The sequence below is a fragment of the Eptesicus fuscus genome, chromosome 8 (assembly GCF_027574615.1).
Source record: "Eptesicus fuscus isolate TK198812 chromosome 8, DD_ASM_mEF_20220401, whole genome shotgun sequence".
NCBI classification, from domain to species: domain Eukaryota; kingdom Metazoa; phylum Chordata; class Mammalia; order Chiroptera; family Vespertilionidae; genus Eptesicus; species Eptesicus fuscus.
Window position 1 is genome coordinate 31,182,090 of NC_072480.1, and position 20,390 is coordinate 31,202,479.

At 37.2% G+C, this 20,390-nt stretch overlaps 1 pseudogene; it reads left to right on the top strand.

The window, feature by feature from the left end:
* The first annotated feature begins 5,972 nt into the window (after positions 1 to 5,972).
* On the top strand, positions 5,973 to 6,541 carry LOC103289697 (60S ribosomal protein L9-like; annotated as a pseudogene).
* Positions 6,542 to 20,390: the final 13,849 nt, after the last annotated feature.

Below are 20,390 nucleotides of genomic sequence, written 5' to 3' on the forward strand. Positions count from 1 at the left end.
TATTTTCAATTATTTTGTGCCTGATCAACCAGGTATTTTTATGCGAATTCAAGGATTATAGTAATGAGCACCTTAGTAGAGGAAGTATTCATGAAGAAGCTAAAGGGGAAATGCATCATGGGTCATAAACCCTTTCAATTTGTTTCAGCAGAATTATCTACTTTTGTTATAGAACTCCAGATGACTCTTTATTCGGTGGTGCCAATGCCTATCTAACTGTTTCTCCATTAACGTTTTCCTCCCTTACCAGCTTCTGTTTGCATTTTAGAGTTTTGCCCATAGTTCCTTAATTAATATATGAATAAGATTTCTTTGGGAAATTAAGAAAGTACATGATTTTTAAAATCAAGGAATGACAAAAAATTTAAAGTATGACTTATTATTATAATATGACTAATTATTTATCAATTATTATTAGATATCATTGACTAGTCATAGAAATAGTGAAAGAAGTATTTAAGTATTTTGAGAATTACCAGGCCAGAAAATGGATGTTAAAATACATAGTTTAAATTTTTGTTTGCCAATTATTGTCTGTGGCTTGTAGATTATATGATAAAATTTTCTCTCTACAAAGACAAAATGGCAATAAGGAAGACAATAAGGAAGTTTGCATAAAGCTAGATATATTCAATTTAAATTAATATTTTATTTGGGGGTATTCCATATATATATATATATATATATATATATATATATATATATATATATATGCATATATCTTTTAGATTTTATTAAGAATTTATACTGAAAAATCAAAATTTTAAAAACCTATATTTGGGGTGAATTACCTTGCTAGAGCCATCATAACAAATTATTGTAAAGTGGATGGCTTGAAAGAACAATGTATTCTCTCATAGTCTGGAGCCCAGAGGTCTGAAATGAAGGTGGGGGTGGGGCTGTGCTCCCTCTGAATGCTTTAGGGGAGGGTCCTTCCTGCCTCTTCCAGCTCCTGGGTGGGTCTCTCGGTGCCTAGGCTTGTGGCGGTATCACTCCAACCTGTGCCCCTGTCTTCACATGGCCATCTCTTCTGTCCCTTATAAGGACATTTGTCATTGAATCAACCACATATTATGATTCGAAATAGAAATTTAACAAAATTGTTCTGAATAGTTGGTAGATCAAAGAGAAAGTAGAAATGGATATTATAAAAACCTACATAATGTAAATGAAGTGTAACTTAGTTGGGATTATAGAGTCTTAAATTTTACATTAGGAAAGTAAAAGAAAAAGGCTCAACTTAATTAGCTAGGCATCCAACAACTTCAAAGTTTAAAAAAAATAAATAAAAGCTAAAGAATAAACCCAAAGAAAGTAGAAGGTAAACCTTTATAAAGAGGTATTGTCTCTGACTACATGTGAATCTCTGCTTTCTCTCTTAACAGTTTTTGACCTTGAAAGTAACTTTAGCTCTCAATGTTTCCTCATTTATAATGTATGGGGGTTAGTAATAGTACCTGCCTTGCAGAGCTGTGGTGAGGATCAAATGAGTAAATATGTAAAAGATACAGGGCGCCAGGATATTGCTCAGTTCTTTGTGGTTAGCCTTTATTATTAGAAGAGTAGACATTAATTAAGAAGAGATAAAACACATATCAAACGAAGTCAAAGCTACTTTTTAAAAAAGTAATAAAATCCACTACTGATTAGGAAAAGAGAGAGAAGGCCACATTGGCAATATTCACAAAGAACAAAGAGCAAAATAGAGACAGACTCATAGATAGAGAGCAGGCAGACAGCTCTGGTGGGGGCAGGGGTTGGGGGTGGAGGGATTGAGCAAAAAAGAAAAGAGAAGAAAAAATAATTCATGAACATGGACAACAGTGTGGTGATTTGGGGGCTGGGGTAGGTGGAGTTGTAAGAGGGTATAAGGGGAATAAATGGTGATGGGGGAAAATAAAGGAGGAAAAAAGAATAAATAGAACACGAGGAAGGAGTGACCATGCACAACTCTCCACAGCTTTACTCTGAAGGGTATCATAGAAAATGGGGCAATGTCTGGAGGAGGAACACTGGAGCCAAGTGGGGTTTTAAAATTGCCCTCGTTTTCTTCAGGGTGGACGAAGTTCAGGCAAGTTTATATGCAGGTGGCAAAGATTCAGCTGAACAAGAATGTGCTGAATTCTCTGAGAGGTCAAGAGAAGCAGCAATCCCAGAAGACTGGACAGAGGCCAGGAAAAAATAAATAATTTATGAGTGAGTCTAAGTTTAAATAAACAGTATTCTGCGAGACTGTTTCTTTTTTAAAGAAAACACTTATTCTGCCAGAGAAAGAGGTGCTAATTTGGGAGCAACTGATTATTGGGAGCCAAATCTATGCCAGGCACCCTGCTCCAAGGAACACGTGATTAACAAGGTGGGCCTGACTCTGTTTAATTATTTATTTAGGCTTTTGAGAGACGAAAAAAGAAAAGCTCAGTCAGGAATTAGAGCCAGAAACACGAATGCAAATGAAACCATACTCAGTGAACCCCCTTGACCCAAGACCTTTATATTTTCCCTTCTGCCAGAAATACTCAAATATCATGCCAATATCCACCTGGCTCATTCACCCCCTGCATGTACGTCTCTTCTCAGATGTCATCTCAGCAAAAGCCATTCCTAACCACGCTGTCTAGAGAGAATCCTTTTCATCCTCTATCCTGTGGCCTCTCATTTTTCTCCAGTAGGGCTTATCAATTCCGTATGTTGCATAATTTCTAAAAACATTGTGATATTTTTATTTATTAATTGTTGCTACCTCCCACTGGAATGCAAATTGCTTGATGGCAAGGACTGTGTTTTGTTCACTGTTGTATTCCATATTCTAAAAGAGCACCTGACATTCACATGAGCCTTAATAAATGCCAATGAATGAGGAAAGGGAAGGAGGGAGAGAATGGGTAAATATAGTTGGTTTTTCCAATAATCTAGACATCAATTTTCCTTCCCTTTCATTCACCATCCACACTGAACTCTCAGTTCCACTTCTAAAATATATTTTGATTATTTCTAATTCTCTATGTTTCAATTGCCTCCTCTAATATTCATCTATCTGTTGTCTATTGTCTTAATAGTAGTCCCCTAAATTCTATTGTTTCTACCCTATTTCTGTTCCCACTTAACCTCTTCAAATGTATTTACCAAATAGAATCTGAATTATCTTTTAAAAACACAAATCAATTGTCATTAATTCCCATGACTATCTACTTTCCTTCTAAAAGATCCAATTTTACTTAGAAAATTTATTATTTTAACCAAATTCTTTAAGAACTTATTGTATACTATGAACCTTATCAACCTCTCATACATGCACAGTTTTCAAACAATTTTACCCTTGCTCTCTCTTCTGATATCCAAACTCAGTTTACAGCCCTTTCTTTTGATGTATTGTTTACCTAGAAATCTCCTCTCTCCCACTTGTAGTGGAAGGCTCTATCTTATAATTTATGTCCCAGTTTATTTCTTTAATATATGTTTTTTTTATTGATTTCAGAGAGGAACAGAGAGGGAGAGATAGATGGAAACATCAATGATGAGAAAGAGTCATTGATGGACTGCCTCCTGCATGCCCCACACTGGGGTTCGAACCTGCAACCCAGGCATGTGCCCTGACAGGGAATTGAACCGTTCATAGGTCGATGTTCAACCACTGAGCCATGCCAGCTGGGCTATGTTCCCAGTTTAAATGTCATTTATTCAGAGATATTTTCCATCACTATTTTCCCTCTGTCTCTATTATAGGGAAGGCTCTCTGTTGCCTTCCATTAACGATACTTATGTGGAACTGTGGCTATCATAGATTTTATTATCTACATGGGTTTTTGTTTGTCTCCCTCTAAAAAGTACAAATGTATTTAGGACCAGGGCATCGAGGTTACTCATCATTGTATTCACAGCACTGGAATTATGTTGCACATATAATTATAAAGAACTGTGAAGAGTGGGGGATATTACCAGGCATGAAAGTTTTCCAGGTAGAAGCTGGTGGAAGTCATGGGACTTCTGGGTCAGAGACAAAGGACTTTATTACAGTGGACATCAGGAAATATGTGCTTTGAGTTTGCCTTGGTTCCTCTTGCCCCCCAGTCCCATGGAGGTGATCTGGAGCAGCTTAGGTGTATTGTGTACAAACAGTGGGGTTGTATCACAGCTGAGGAATTTTAATCTTAGGGATCCGCCTACGATTGTCTTTAAGCAAACCTTCACACAGGAAGACATTTGCTTTATTATCCAGGACAGCAAACAAATATATTCACTTCTGAGTGAGACACTGTATATTAATATCATTTGCTTTATAAACATCCTTAAAAAGACAGTCTAGAACAAAAACTAGCAAAGTCTCTGTTCAGAAGGCATGCAGAAACATGAGACCCAACAATAGTAAGAGCTCAATAATATTGCCCATTTGACTAAAAGTTAGCCAAACTGTGTAACTGTTTGGTGTAAGGATGGTAGTGAAAGTTGAGATGAGCATGGGGAAGTTCACCCAAATTGAAAGAATTCGGGGATGGTATCTCTGGAAAAAGCAACTATATATGTGAAGTTCCTAAGGTGATACTCCATAGGACAACTGGAAGGTGCCAGTGAACAGTTTAGGCAAGTATGCCTAGCAGAAATTGTTCTGTTTGCAGTCCATTTCTCAGACTCCTTTTTACCGTGACATTGACACTACATATTACTCTTTAATGCACTTCTGTGTCCATGTTACTTTCTACCTATCTGTTTGTTTTATTATAGCAGGGGTAATAGCCTAACTACATAGAATTTGCAATGTCTAATTTTTCACATTTCAATCTTTGTTGATGACTTTATATTGCTGCATTTATTTTGCTCTCTATTTCCTGTGCATATTGCCTGTTCAGAAACTAGATGCTAGTGATATTTGGCATTCCTTCTACATGGAGTCTGCTTATACCTGTCCAGTTGCCAAGAAAACGGTCTTTCTTTGAAACCCTGGAAAAATAAGCTTTGTGTACCACATAGGCCTGTGAGAGAACAGGAATGGTTTTCAATCCAAGCACAACCTCTTAGTGTCTATACTACATTTTATATCACCCAACCAGAAGCTCTGCTTGTCCAATGAAGAACAGATTTTTGTATTTAAGCTATCACACTTGGTTACATATGCTTCTGTTTCAGTCACCAGGGATCATTTCTTGTGACAGAAGCTCAGTCAGGCACTCAGATTCAATTCTTAGTAAGATATTGTTACTTTCCAAGTAGATTTCATAATTAGAGACCAATTTTACAAATTAATTGCCATAGGCTTAAATGTTTTTAGATTAGAATTATGGGCTTACAGGTATACATAGCAAGGACAAATATAATGGCAGCAATGAGTGGGAACAGGCATGGTAATAGGAATGTCCCCAACCTGGGACATTTTATTTGAATACTAGAGACCCAGTGCACAGATTCATGCACCGATGGGGTCCCTTGACCTGGCCTGCAGGGATCAGACCGAAACTGACAGTCCGACATCCCCCAAGGGGTCCCAGATTGCGAGAGGGTGCAGGCGAATCTGAGGAACCCCACTGGTGCATGAACCCATGCACTGGGCCTCTACTATGCATACAAGATCTTTGATTAAGATCTTGTATGCAAGATCTCTTCCCACCCTTCCCCGCTTCCCTCTGAGATTCATTAGTCTGTTCCATGTTTTCATGCCTGTGCATTGAGCGTCTGCCCCCTCGTGGTCAGTGCGCGTCATAGCTACTAGTTGAACAGTTGAATGGTCGGACACTTAGCATATTAGCCTTTTATATATATAGATTGGATAATGGAAAAAACTCACCAAAGGGGTGGGGTCAGCAGGAAGAGAAGAAACATTACAGATGAATGACATATGGTAGTTAAGGAGACATTTGAGAACATGGGGCTATGGTATGCCATTAATGAGCTCTTTGACCTCATTATCTCAATTTTCTTGTTTGTAGTATGAAGCTATTGAGATAGGTGATCTCTAGCTCTTTTATTCACCAAGTTTGAGGATGAACATTCTCAGCAATCAGATTGTTGACATTCCAGAAAATGTCAACATCACTCTAAAGGGTCACACAGTTATTGTGAAGGCCCCAAAGGTACCCTGTAGAGGGACTTCAGTCACATCAATGCAGAACTCAGTCTCCTTGGAAAGAAAAAAAAAAGGCTCAGGTTGACAAATGGTTAGAGAATAGAAAGGAACTGGCTACTGTTCACACTATTTGCAGTCATGTATAGGACATGATCAAGGGTGTCACACAGGGCTTCCATTATAAGATGAGGTCTGTGTATGCTCACTTCCCCATCAACACCATTATTCAGGAGAATGGTTCTCTTGTTGAAATCAGAAATTTCTTGGGTGAAAAATACATCCACAGGGTTGGGATGAGATCTGGCGATGCTTATTCAGTAACTGAAGCCCAGAAAGATGTGTTAGTTCTTGAAGGAAATGACATTGAACTTGTATCAAATTCAGCTGCTTTGATTCAGCAAGCCACAACAGTTAGAAACAAGGACACAGAAAATTAGGGGATATATCTATGTTGAAAAAATAACAATTCAGCAGTCTGATGAATAAGATCTAAGTTGTCCAGCTATAGAAATAGCAAGATGCTAGATGATTCCTCAGACTTATTTGTGTATAAGATGCAATGAATGTTGTATATTGAAAAAAAACCACAGAGATAGGTGATCTCTAAAATCCAATTGCAGCTGTATCACTCATATCAAGTCTAGATATTGTTTTATGTTCTGAAATGGTCAAGCTTTTATTTATTTACTAGAGGCCTGGTGCATGAATTCATGCATGGGTGGGGTCCCTCAGTCTGGCTGGTGATCGAGGCCTATCGGGGGGCTGGCCGGCCTAGGAGAGGGACCGTGGGAGGTTGGCTGGCCATGGGAGGTTGGCTGTGGGAGTGCACTGACCACCAGGGGGCAGCTCCTGCATTGAACATCTGCCCCCTGGTGGTCAGTACGCGTCATAGTGACTGGTTGACCGGTTGTTCCAGTCGTTCTGGTCGCTCAGTCATAAAGGTCGCTTAGGCTTTTATATATCCTATCTAATAAAGAGGGAATATGCTAATTGACCCTTGCGGTCGCAAAGATGGTGGTGCCCACAGCCAATAAGGGAATATGCTAATTGACTGCCCCGCCCTCAAAGATGGCGGCATCCACAGCCAATAAGGAGGGAATATGCTAATTGCCCCGCCCTCAAAGATGGCAGTGCCCATAGCCACAAGATGGTGGTGCCCAGTTCCCTTAGCCACGGTGGAGCAGCAGGCGTGTGGCAAGGCCTCTGGAGTCCCCCAGTCTCCTCAGCCCCCCAGCCGCCCAGGGCTGGCCCGAGGCGCAGGCAAGTCTCAGATGGTTGCTGCCTAGCTGACACCTGAGATGCAGGCAAGCCTCAGATGTCGGCTGCCCAGCTGCCCTGGGCCACCTGAGGCTCAGGTAACCAGGGCCGGCCAAGGCTTGTGCTGCCGGCAGTGGCAGCAGCAGAGGTGTGATGGGGCGTCGCCTTCCCCTGATCGCCGGGTCACCTCCTGCCCCTGAGGGCTCCTGAACTGTAAGAGGGGCCAGGCTGGGCTGAGGGACCCCCCTGTCCAGTGCATGAATTTTCATGCACTGGGCCTCTAGTATATATATATATATTGTATATATTATTGTGACAAGGTAATTCTCCATAAGATACTGGGTTACTGAGAAGATTCCTTTAATGTGTAGGTCATAATCAATAGGATTGAATTTCTGACTAGAAAAACATTTCACCAAATAGAAACATTTAACACATACTATTTTAATTTTCATCATCTCCTTGAGATAATGTACATGGGAAAAGTACATCATTGAAAAGGAAGATTTAAGTTGTGGGTGAGCTGAGACTGTCAGAGACAAACTGCTCAGTCAACATTTGTTCAGAACCATTTTCTTACTGTGAATGTGCAATAAAAAATCTATTTGCTCTCTATCTATTAGTACGTATACAGAATAATTTAATTATCTAAATTGCTACTACCTCAGGAGCATGTGAATTGCACAGAATGACTAGAAATTAAAATTTCTTTAGTCAGCTTTTATCATTTTGATATTTTCAGCAAAATCCATTGCCAATTTATTATCAATGCAATGTAATCAGTAAGAAAATTATAATGCAAAGCACATAATAAATCATTAGTAGGGACAGTATTAAAGACAAGATAATGTGCTTTATAGTTTATTTTTTGTTCTATGTGCTTATTTCCCTTTTTATGTCTTCTTACTTCAGAAAATTTTTTATCCAAGCAAAACCCTTTATGTCTAAAGAAAAATATCAGGTTTTTAAATGTTTACTTAACATAAGAAAGACTTAAATAATTTTGTTAAACTTTCCTTGACCTTTCATTCTTTCTAAGCTTGTGATTCTTAATTTTCTCATTCAAAAATAGATGATTAAAATAAACAAATTGCCTGAACATTTAATAGGAGCATCACAATCTTAAAGCACTTGCTTCACCGATTATGTAGTTTCTTATATTACACTCAAATAATAACCCCACGATATTCCAACAGATATATGTTATCGTCTAGTTATCAGGACCAGGAAAGTTAGTTGAGCATGAAAATGAATGCCTGGATTATGGGGATTAAGTTGCTAGTCCCCCTTTACCTTCTACTCCTCAACTCAGCTGCTGGGAGAATAAATGTTGCCAAAGATTTATCAGATCAAAGAATACTAGACTTGCATTTTTTCATCAGCAAGGCAGTGAAAGCCAAAATTTAGGAGGTGGTTTCTAAGGAAGGAACAATCCTATTTACTTCTAGTTTTCCCTGGTTCCTTTCTTCACATTCTCTGATGAAGCCATGTATAGTAAGTACTACATTAGGGTCTGGGGCAAAACCAGTGCAAAGTATAATATTTTTTTCTTGCCTCACTCACTAAATGACAGGTGATATTAAAGGAAGTGAGGGAAGGAGCCAAGCAGTTATTTGGAGAACAAGTACCCAAGTTAGAAAAAGCACAATTGCAAATGTCTGGAGTTGGGAATCTACCTAGTAAGTCTGAAGAGGTGCAAGAGGCCAGCCCCCTGGTGCCCAGGAAGAGGCTGGAAGAGAGAGGAATGACACAAGGTCACTCTGGGTCTACACAGGCTATCGGAGGAGCTTTGGATTGTTCATTCATCTCCATGCTCTGACTTTAAATTCAGAACACTGTTTACATTAGAAAAACTATACCTGAGCCCCCTTCATTCCTCTAAAGAAGGAATTCCTTCAACCTTCTAAAACAGGACTCAAGATTCAATAATTTATTTCTTCACACAGATGATAGCTGCTCAAATTGGCTATACCTCAGTAATTAAATCAAGTCCAAATCTCCTTCACAGAGATGAGAAAAGGGATACCCTTAACTTTACCTCAGAAAAGAGATAGATAAGCTTTTGGTCTGATATGTTTTGCTTGATATTATATTAATTACTTAGAATTTATTCCTCCCGATTTATTCCAAAGTGTAAAGAATGTAGTAATAGGTAAATGTTCTACATGAATAGCCTCCCAATCCCCTTCTCTGTATATGAAGAAAATAAATCAAATCATTATTACTTGAAGAGATAAATTTTGAAGTGATTATCTTGAATGTAACTTAAGCTTGATTTTAAAAATATTCCTTAAACCTTATTTATTATGTAAGATTAATTTGCATAAGTATAAGCACAAAATATTCAGTAGGGGAAGTATTAGTGATACTTGATTTGCTTAATAATTTTTGTTTGTTATGTGTTATGTATATATTTTTTCTTTGAGACATTTGTATTTGTGTTTACAACCTTGGTAAATGTTCTTATTTTAAAATTTTTCTGTTAGTAACTACTTTGTTATTGATAGTGTGATAATGTCAATTACTAGTCCATTCTAAATTATAGCCCTCATCATCTTTACTTGGAATGGAACTAAAAATACTCAAACCTGGGATGTTAAATCTATAATAAAAAAACATTCAAAGACACAAACTTCAAGATTTGTCAAGTAAAAAAAAAATTAAAAAGTTGTGGGATATTGCTATTTCCACTTCCATGCATTATTTATCAGTTAAATAAGCCTATATTAAAAATACAAACCTTTGTTCCAATGTAATATTTTTTCTAGAAAAAATTTGAGAAATTCAAAGTAATGTATCATTCACATGACAGTCTAAAGAGAATATATTGCTTTGACTGCTAAGCTAGTTCTTACCCTGTATCTGTTCAAACTTCTGTTCTTGCAAAATACTTTTCTAGAATTTGAACTTGACCTTCTTTGCTAATATATATTCTAATAGAGACAATTTCTTTAGTTTATAGTAAGAGGATAATGTTATCCTGATGTTGCTATTCAATGGAATATTGCTTAGTTGAAAAGGTCCATGATAATCAGATTTTCTAAATTATAGTTATAAACCCCTTTTATCCTATTTTCCTTAAAACCTTATGCATGCTTTTTCTCTACCTACTGATTTTCATTCTCTCATGAAGGCTTGAAAGAAGTCAGCGTTATTATGTTTCACCTCTGTTAGCTGTCATGCTGGCTTCTTTTGCAGCCAGTGCAATTTTAGGTCACTGTACCTACTAAAATTGGATGAACAAATAAGCATCTTTACAGCCCTAAGATTTCTCATGAAAGCTTTAAGGAAAAACACACAAAACCTTAGTATGTTTAATACATATGATATTTAATGGAAAGCATCTATAGGAAATATTACCAACCATAATAGCTTATTAAGTTAAAAAAAATGTAATCAGAAGGTAAAGGATACCACTACTTTTCTTATTTCTAAAGACCAAGCAATTATTTTAGTAATTTAATGTAATCTCTGTGCAAACTAAGGCTTCAGAGTTGGTTGAACATTATTCAGATGGTCATAAATAAAATGGAGACTTATTTCTTTGTCATTTCAAAGTTCCAAATGGTTTGGTTGCTATAGTCTTTCTGTTCTGTGTATACTTCCCCTTTGTGGAGTATTTTTCTCATATACATGATCCAAAGAGCTCATAGTCTAACAAGTCAGAAGCATGGAAAAGGAAAGAGGCCACAGAAGAATATTTACCCTCCTTTTAAGGGCTTGACCTTGAAGTTGCTCATGTTAAGTCTTTTCACATTCTGTTGGTTTGAATATATCCCATGGTTATATGCAGCTTAGATCTTCCTCTACTCCCCCTTTCCTTTATTCTTCTTTCTCCTCCTCCTCCCCTTCTTCTTCTTTCTCCTCTTCTTGTTTTTTCTTCTGTTTTTTTTTTTTTTTTGGGGGGGGATATATTTGACTAATAATTAGGGATTTTGTTATAATAATATAGAATTGGGAATAAATATTAAGACACAACAAATATAAATTGAGACATATTAATTTTCCAGCATATATCTATAACAGGAATCATGTGCATCTTATTTAGTTATTTAGATGCTTTTGTTAGTTGATGTGTTAAATTTATTCTCTAATAAGTTCTTTTCTTACCCCAAGATAATAAAGATACTATCTCATTTTTTTCCCTCCTAGTTTTTTAGCTTTTAACTTTGATATTTAGGTCTTAAAGCCATCTACAATTCACTTTATTGCATGGTATGAACTGTAGTTGACTTTGTGTGCTTTTTATTTCTTAATATATGATGAGTAGATTCCCCAAAGTTTTCTATTGATTTGTGGTTCAAACTCTATCATATACCTTAATGATCTTTTTTTAATTTTTTTATTCAGCAAATACTTAATAAGCACTGTGATAGGTGCGGTGCATATAGGCAAAGGTCAAAGTCTTGCCTTAATTGAACATATTTTTCTAGTGGAGGAGTGAAACAGAAATCAAATGAACAACAACAAAAACTTAGATAATGAGAAGTACAATAACAATAATAAAAGAAAGTAAGGGTATTTGTGAACTTTATATTTTTATTAATTTTTTACTTGCCTGTTCTTGTATATGATTATTATTACATTTATGCAGGGCCAAATGCAAGGTTTATAGAGGATCTACTCTCATTTTGGTTTTATTTTCAAAATTTTCTTTGGTATTTGATGATATTTTTCTTTTATATGAATTTTAGTACCAGTTTTATGAAATATGAAAATAAATCTTTGTACTTTCTATTGGAATTGCATTGAATTTATAGTTTAGTTTGAGGAAAATTAATTTATTTTTAAAAATTAAGTTTTTCCATCTATGAACTTGAAATCTCCCTATTTACCTACATCCTTAGAAATTTACATTTAATAGTTTAGAAAAATTATTCCAGAAAAAGTTGTTATATGTGTTTTGTCAACTTAATTAGTTGCTACCTGAAATTATTCTATACTTTCTAGTCATTATTTCCCAGTATTTTATGTTATATTTTTTAGGGAAATTCTCATATCTGGCAAACTGTATGAACACTCTTACTAGTTCTGGTGATTTCTGAACTTAAATGGGGTTTTCTATCTAAGTGAGCATATGTCTGTCCTATTGTGTTGGCTGACACTTTGGGTAGTAAGTTGAGCAGTAAAAAGAGAGTAGATACAATGTTTATATCCCCACTGTATCTCAGATGTTCCATATGGCTATTTGGAATTTTCTAATGTTTCTTGTGTCAATTTTGGTAATTTTTGGTTTCAAGTTATTTGTCTACTTCATTTAGATTGTCAATTTTATAGGCAGAAATGTTATCTCCCTATTATTCTTCTTATGGCTCTAGGGTCTTGAGGGGTGGCCCCTCTTTTTTTTTCCTGATTTTTAAAATTTACCTTTATTTCTTTTTTAACTTGATCAGTCAGGCTAAAGGTAAACTTTATAGATCTCTTTAATGTAACCACTCTGGTTTAATTTATTTTCTCTATTGATTGTATAATTCCCATTTCATTGATTCTGCTCTTATTTTTAATACTTCCTTTCTTCTAATTAATTTGGATATAATTTTCTCTTTTTCTATATTTTTGTGATGGAAGCTTAAGTTATTGATTTTAGATTGTTCTTATTTTCTAATATAAACATTTAAAGCTGTAAATATCCCTCTAGAAATGCTTTAATTGTAACACACAAACATTGATATATTGGATGTTCATTGTAATATAAATATTTTCTAATTTATATATTTACTAGAAGCCCGTTGCATGAAGTTTCGTGCAATAGACTTTTCCTTCACCTGGCTGCCGGCACCAGTTTTCCGCCAGCAGCAGTTTTCCTCTGGCCACCCGCCCGATCGGGGCGCCTCCCGATCAGGTTCCTCTGGGGTGGCTGATCGTGCTGGAGGGAGGCGCTCCGATCGGTGGGTGGCTAGAGGAAAACTGCTGCTGGCGGAAAACTGGTGCCGGCAGCCAGGTGAAGGAAAAGTCTATTGCACGAAACTTCATGCAACGGGCTTCTAGTAAATATATAAATTAGAAAATATTTATATTACAATGAACATCCAATATATCAATGTTTGTGTGTTACAATTAAAGCATTTCTAGAGGGATATTTACACCAACGTCTTCCGCTGGCCCCATGGGTCCTTCTGCAGCCGTTTAGGCCGGCGGGAGGAGCAGGGGTTGGGGACTCACGAGTCCCCGCCCCCCGCTCCTACTGCCAGCCAATTGGCCACCCTGAGTCCTGCCCCCCGCGCCTCCAGCCGGCCCAATCGTGGGCGTAGTGGAGTGATGCAATTTGCATATTACCTTTTTATTATGTAGGATATCTCCCTTGACTAATATATTATTTTACATGTATTTTGTGTTTCTAAATATGTGAAAAAATTTAATATATATTTTATTAATATGATTATATTGTGATTAGAGAATATATTATGTATAACTTAATATACTATAAATTTATTTAAATTTATTTCATGGCTCTTCATATTTGTCATTGGTAAATCCCATGTCCCTTGGAAAAAAATACCTGTTTACATAGTATGTAATTTTACATATGGTTTTGGGATTTAGATGTAACATCTTGCTGTTTTATCTTTATATTTCTTTTTTATTATTTTCCTCTTTTTCTGCCCTCTTTTGGATCGAGCAATTCTTAGTATTCACTTTATTATCTCTACTTGTGTTTTTTTAAAGTGGGTTCTCTAAGGCAATGTTATTGTTTCAAATCTATGCTGTCCAATTCAGTAGCCACTAGTTCCATGTGCAACAGGCTACTGAGCACTTGTGCAACAGAGAAACTAAAAGTGTAATTTAAGTTAATTAATTTCAATTAAATGTATGTAGCTACATGTGGCTAGTGGCTACCTTATAAAGAGTGCAGCCCCATCTTTTAACTCATTTCAGTCTCCTGCAAAATATGATGTTATACACTATACATATCACTTAAGACTCTGAAAATAGTGTAAATGCCTCTTTCCCATATCCCATTGTATTTTTCAGGGTTTTCTAGAGAAAGAGCGAGAGGAAAGAGAGAGAGAGAAAGAGTGAGGATGTCTTAGGAGGAATTGGCTCACATGATAATAGAAGCCAAAAAGTATCACAATCTCCTGTCTGCAAGTTGGTTCCCAGGGAGCTAGTGGTATAATTCAGAGTCTGAAGGTAGGAAAAGATTGATATGCAATGAATTCTGAAGCAGAGAGGCAGGGGGAAAGTGAATTCCGTTTTCTTCTGCCTTTTGTTCTATTCAGACCTTCAGTGGATTGAACGATATTCACCCACTTTGTGCAGAGCTCTCTACTTCACTAGTCCACTGATTCAAGTGCTAATCTCCTCCAGAAACAACCTCACAGACATATCCAGAAATAAGGTTTAACTTGGACACCCTGTGGCCAGTCCATCGACATACAAAATTTAGCATAACACATATCTTTCATATTATAATTTTAATTTATTTTGCTTCTACATATTTAAAAATCCACAATACATTGTTACTATTTTTCTTTAAATATTAAATTATTAGAGACCCAGTACATGGGTGAGGTCACTAGGTCTGATCTCGGCCATCTCACCCAGTCCTGATCAGGGCTGGGCCAATCAGGGCCTGCCGGCCAGGGGAGACCATGGGAAGTTGGCCAGTTGGGAGAGGGACCAGCTGGTGGCTGGGAGGGAATAAAGGAGGTTGGCCGGCCAGAGGAGGTTGGTTGTGGGAGTGCACTGACCACCAGGGGGCAGCTCCTGCATTGAGCGTCTGCCCCCTGGTGGTCAGTGCACATTATAGCGACTGGCCAACTAGTCGTTCCTGTCTTTCTGGTCGTTTGGTTGTAATGTTCACTTAGGCCACTTATGCTTTATATATATATATACACACACACACACACACACACACACACATATATATATATATACACACACATATATATATATTATATATGTTGTAAATATTTATATAAAACACCTTTTATATTCACCTATAAATACCACTTTTATTTTGGGAGAATGTTTTTTATTAACTTGGAATTCTAGTTTGAGGTTTTATTTTCTTTTTCATACTAATGTCAGTGATGTGGGTTTGGTACAGGTTACATGTATAAATGATGCAGGAAGGCTGGATTTTAGTAGAGACTTGAAGACACAAAAGATTTTAGCACATGGTTATCTAAAGAAAGAGGGTTTCAGACAGAGGAACTATTCAGGGGAAGTATATAATGGATATTTAGGAGAAGTATAGTAGTCCCCCCTTATCCACATGAGACTATATTCCAAAACCACTAGTGGATGACTGAAGAAGGTGGGTGAAAGACGGTTTATAGTTGTGAGTACACAAAACACAGTTTACTCTTGTATTATTATTTATTAATTGTTGTATTCCATAAGAAAAACTGTAAACCTATTTTTGACCCACCCTGTATATACTATGTTTTTTTTCATATGTGTATGTACACACACACACACACACACACACACACACACACATATATATATATATGATAACATTTAATTTACAAATTAGGCACAGTAGGAGATTAACAACAATAACCAATAGTAAAATAGAACAATTATAATAATATACTATAATTAAAGTTATGTCACTATGGTCTCTCTCTCTCTCTCAAAACATCTTATTGTATTCACCTTTTCACTTAAAGGAAGTACTTTACGGGTTCTCTTTGGCATATTTGAATTTCTAGCATCACTACGCTTTTGCTTTGGGGGCATTATTAAGTAAAATAAGGGTCACATGGATACAAGCACTGTGATATCATGACAGTCAATCTAATAACCAAGATGGCTATTACGGACAGGTAGCATACGGATAGCTTTTAGAGGCTGGACAAAGTGATGTTATGTCCCAGATGTGATGAAGAAGAATGGTGTGAGTTAATCCCACCCATCAGAATGGTCCAGAATCTAAAACATAAATTATTTATTTCTGACATTTCCATTTAATATTTCTGGACCCAGGTTGATCATGGGTAACTGAAGTCATAGAAGGAGAAACCAGGATAAGGGTGACTACAGTGTACCTGGCCCATTCAGGAAATCGCAGGAATGAGAGTTTAACCAGCACAGAATGAACCAAGCATTGTTAGGAGAGGAAGTTACTGCACCACAGATCATCAGAGCCTTGTAGGCCTTTCAGAAATATTAGCTTTTATTCTGAGTGAATGGGGAGCTCTTAGATTTTTGAGCAGCAGAATGACATGAAATGACTTAAGTTTTAAAAATAGCCGAAAACGGTTTGGCTCAGTGGATAGAGCGCCGGTCTGCGGACTGAAAGGTCCCAGGTTCGATTCCGGTCAAGGGCATGTGCATTGGTTGCGGGCACATCCCCGGTAAGGGGTGTGCAGGAGGCAGCTGGTTGATGTTTCTCTCTCATCGATGTTTCTAGCTCTCTATCCCTCTCCCTTCCTCTCTGTAAAAATCAATAAGATATATTTAAAAAAATAAAAAATAAATAAACAAAAATACATATTTTGTTGTAGAGAATAAATTGTTAAGGTCCAAGAATAGAAGTAAGGAGGCTAATTGGGACAAGAGATGGTGACTCAGACAAGAGTGCTAACAGAAGATGCATGGGAAGTGGTTAGATTTTGGATATACACTTGTAGATTGTATGTGTGATATGAGAGAAAGAGAGATTACGTGGAAGAAGGGGGTAAAAATCAACAGAATTGGGAAAGGTTAGAGCATAAGGGGTTCGGGGAAATCAAGTGTTCAGTTTTAGACATACAATGTTTGAGATGTCCAATGATATCTTAGGAAAGCTCAGGTAAGCAGTCTATGTATTTGAAGTTAGGAAGGGAGGTGTAGTCTGATGGTATACATTGGAGTATTGTCACCATATACATAGTGTTTAAACTCTGAGGCTGAATAAGTTGCCATGGAAGTAAGCATAAATAGAAAAGCAAAGAATGTCAAAGGCTAATCCCGGGGAGCACTATAACATTAAAAAGTCTTGAAGAAAAGTTGGTAGCAGCAAAGGAGTTTGAGGAGAGACCACTGAGTTAGGAGTTCAGCCACAAATTGCAGCATGGTCAAATGCTGCTATTAGATCACATCAAATAAGGACTGCTGTGGACTGACTGTTAGATTTTTTTTCACCAAAGGAGAGTATTATTGAAATGATGAGATTGATTAGAGCAATTTTAGAGAAGTGGTAAAGGGAAACCTGATTGGAATAAATTTAAGAGGAAATGAGAGGAAGGATATATACTGTTTATTACAGCTCTTTCTAGGACTTTTGCTCTGAAGTTAAAAAAAAAATTGGACCTGCAACTGTTATGGAATACTAGAGGCCCAGTGCAAGAAATTGGTGCACTCGGGGGCGGAGGTGAGGAGGTCCCTCAGGCCAGATTGCAAGAGGCCAGGCTGAGGGACCCCACTGGTGCATGATTGGGCCCAGGGAGGGACACAGGAGGTTGGCCAGCTGGGGAGGGATTGCGGGAGGGCTCGTCCGGCCCATCTCGCTCAGTCCCGATAGGCCGGACCCCAGCAGCAAGCTAACCTACCAGTTGGAGTGTCTGCCCCCTGGTGGTCAGTGCACATCATAGTGAGTAGTTGAGAGGCCTTAGCATATCATTAGCATATTATGCTTTGATTGGTTGAACGGATGACTGGACGATTGGACACTTAGTATATTAAGCTTTTATTATATAGGATGCTGTTAAGATTTTATTTAAGATGAGGTGGTGTTGCTCAGTGGTTAGAGCAATGGCTAATGGACCCAAGGGTCACAGATTTGATTCCTGGTCAAGGGCATATGCCTCGGCTGCAGGATTGATCCAGGCTCTGGTCAGGGTGTGAGCAGGAGGCAACCAATTGATGTGCCTCTCTTACATTGAGGTTTTTCTCTCTCTATCCCCCTCCTCCACCCCTTCTACTCTCTCTAAATAAATCAATGGGGGAAATATGCTTGGGTGAGGATGAAAAAGATTTTATTTAAGATGAGAAAATAATCAGCATTTTAAATGTTTATGGTAATGTTTGAATGTTTTGAATGTTTATGGTACTGGGAACCAAAATAAATAAATAAATAAATAAATAAATAAATAAATAAATAAATAAATAAATAAAATAAGGGTGCAAGAAAGAGAAAAGTAATTGTTGGAGATATGTCTTGAAGGAGTAAAGTAAGATCATGATCTAATGTGGTGTACTGGGTGGCGGGAGATTTAAGTGCCCACAACTTAACTTCTGTCTCTAATTTAAATTCAGTAAATTAATTGGGTGGCACCTCAGGACAAACTTTGAATGCTACAATCTCTTTCTGTTGAACCCCATCCCCACAAAATCTTCATTATTCTCAGGGAATTTTCTGGCACTACCAATTTATAATAGCCACTTCCATATATTTCATTACTTTCTGGTTAAATCAGCTATCAGTAAGTATGTCGTCCAAGGATTAAGTAAGAGCATGCCCAGTAGCTAGCCCATTTGATTGGAGCTAGCTGTTCTTCTTTGCCCGCCACCCAAGCCAGGCCCTTGCAGGAGCTTGCATTATGTTCACACTGTGATGTGTGTGTGTGTGTGTGTGTGTGTGTGTGTGTGTGTGTGTTTTGTGTGTGCATGTGTTTGTTGCTGTTGTTTGACTTGCAATAGAGAGAAGGGTACTAAACATTTATTCAGGAGAATGTAGGGTAAAGAAAATAAGCACACTAAGAAAATTCTCCCATTCTTCTTGACCTGCTACCAGCTTTTTTTTTTTTTTTTATAACAACTCAACTAAATTGCCATAAATTCACTGTTTTTATGCTAGTTGCTTGGATTCTTTAACCTTCCTATAACTTTGAGGCATCTCCAGTGCTGAATTATGGAGAGATCAGCAGTAGCCTTTGTTGTTTCATCATTTCATTTTGCATATAGATTTAAACACTGGAGGGTGCACGCTAAAAGGGGTCAATGGGGGGTTGGGGGGAGGAGACATCTGTAGTACTTTCAACAATGAAGACAGTTAAAAATCTATTTAGATAAAGCAAATCAAATTTAAAAAAATATACACTGGAGAAGAATATTAAAATTCTTAGTTCTCATCCCAAAATATTCCAAATAATTTGTATTCCCCTAATAAATATAAAATAATTGGTTTAAGTAATATCTTATTTTTAATTTGTAATAAATAATTTTAGAATGCAATAACTTCATTTTTTTAATTCAGAAATGCTTTTCAGTTTTAAATAAATCTTTAGGAATTACCCAGTCACACATACAACTATTCTAATCTTTGATGAAGTGAAAATTTTATATGAAAATGCTAGATTTTTATTTTATTTTATTTTTTTGTTAATCCTCACCTGAGGATATTTTTCCATTGATTTTTAGAGAGAGTGGAAGGGAGGAGGAGAGACAGAGAAAAATATCCATGTGAGAGAGACACATCGATTGGTTGCCTACCACATGAGCCCCAACCAGGGCCAGGGATTGAGCATGCAACGGAGGTACATGCCCTTGATCAGAATACCAGAATAGAACCCAGGACCCTTCAGTCTGCAGGCCAATGCTCTAACCAATGAGTCAAACTGGCAAGGGTGAAAATGCTAGGTTTTTAAAGTATTGCTAATTATGTTCAACTTTCTGTAAAAATTCTCTATGAAATTACTAGAGCTGCTGGGGGATGTGTCTTTCAAATTACTTTCTTGCAACTTGAACTAGGCTGGATGATAAAGAATTAAAATTATTGAGTAAGACTATTCAAGCTATGCTTCTGGATGTTTCATTTGGGTTTACAATGAAATCAAACCAAACAAACTATAAAAGAAACCACCAAAATGAAGGGGAAGATGATGGGAGCAGTGCCTCCCTAGTTCTGCACGTGTCACTCACAATGCAGCTGCAAAAGCAATCACATTTTCTGCATTCCCTGTCCTATACTGTGCCAGCCATTGCTGGATATGTTCCTTTGCCATGGTAACTGTTACCATAGTGACTGCCAGCATCTTCACTGATGGAGTCTCCATCTGCCAAATACCATTCCTTCAGTCTGAGCCTTCATAGGAGCTCACTTGTGAAGGAGGAAAATTTGCCTGGTGATCATTGTAAACCCTTATATGGAACATGAAGTAGAACAGGACTAGGTGATTCTAGAACCTAAACTCTAGACTCATACATT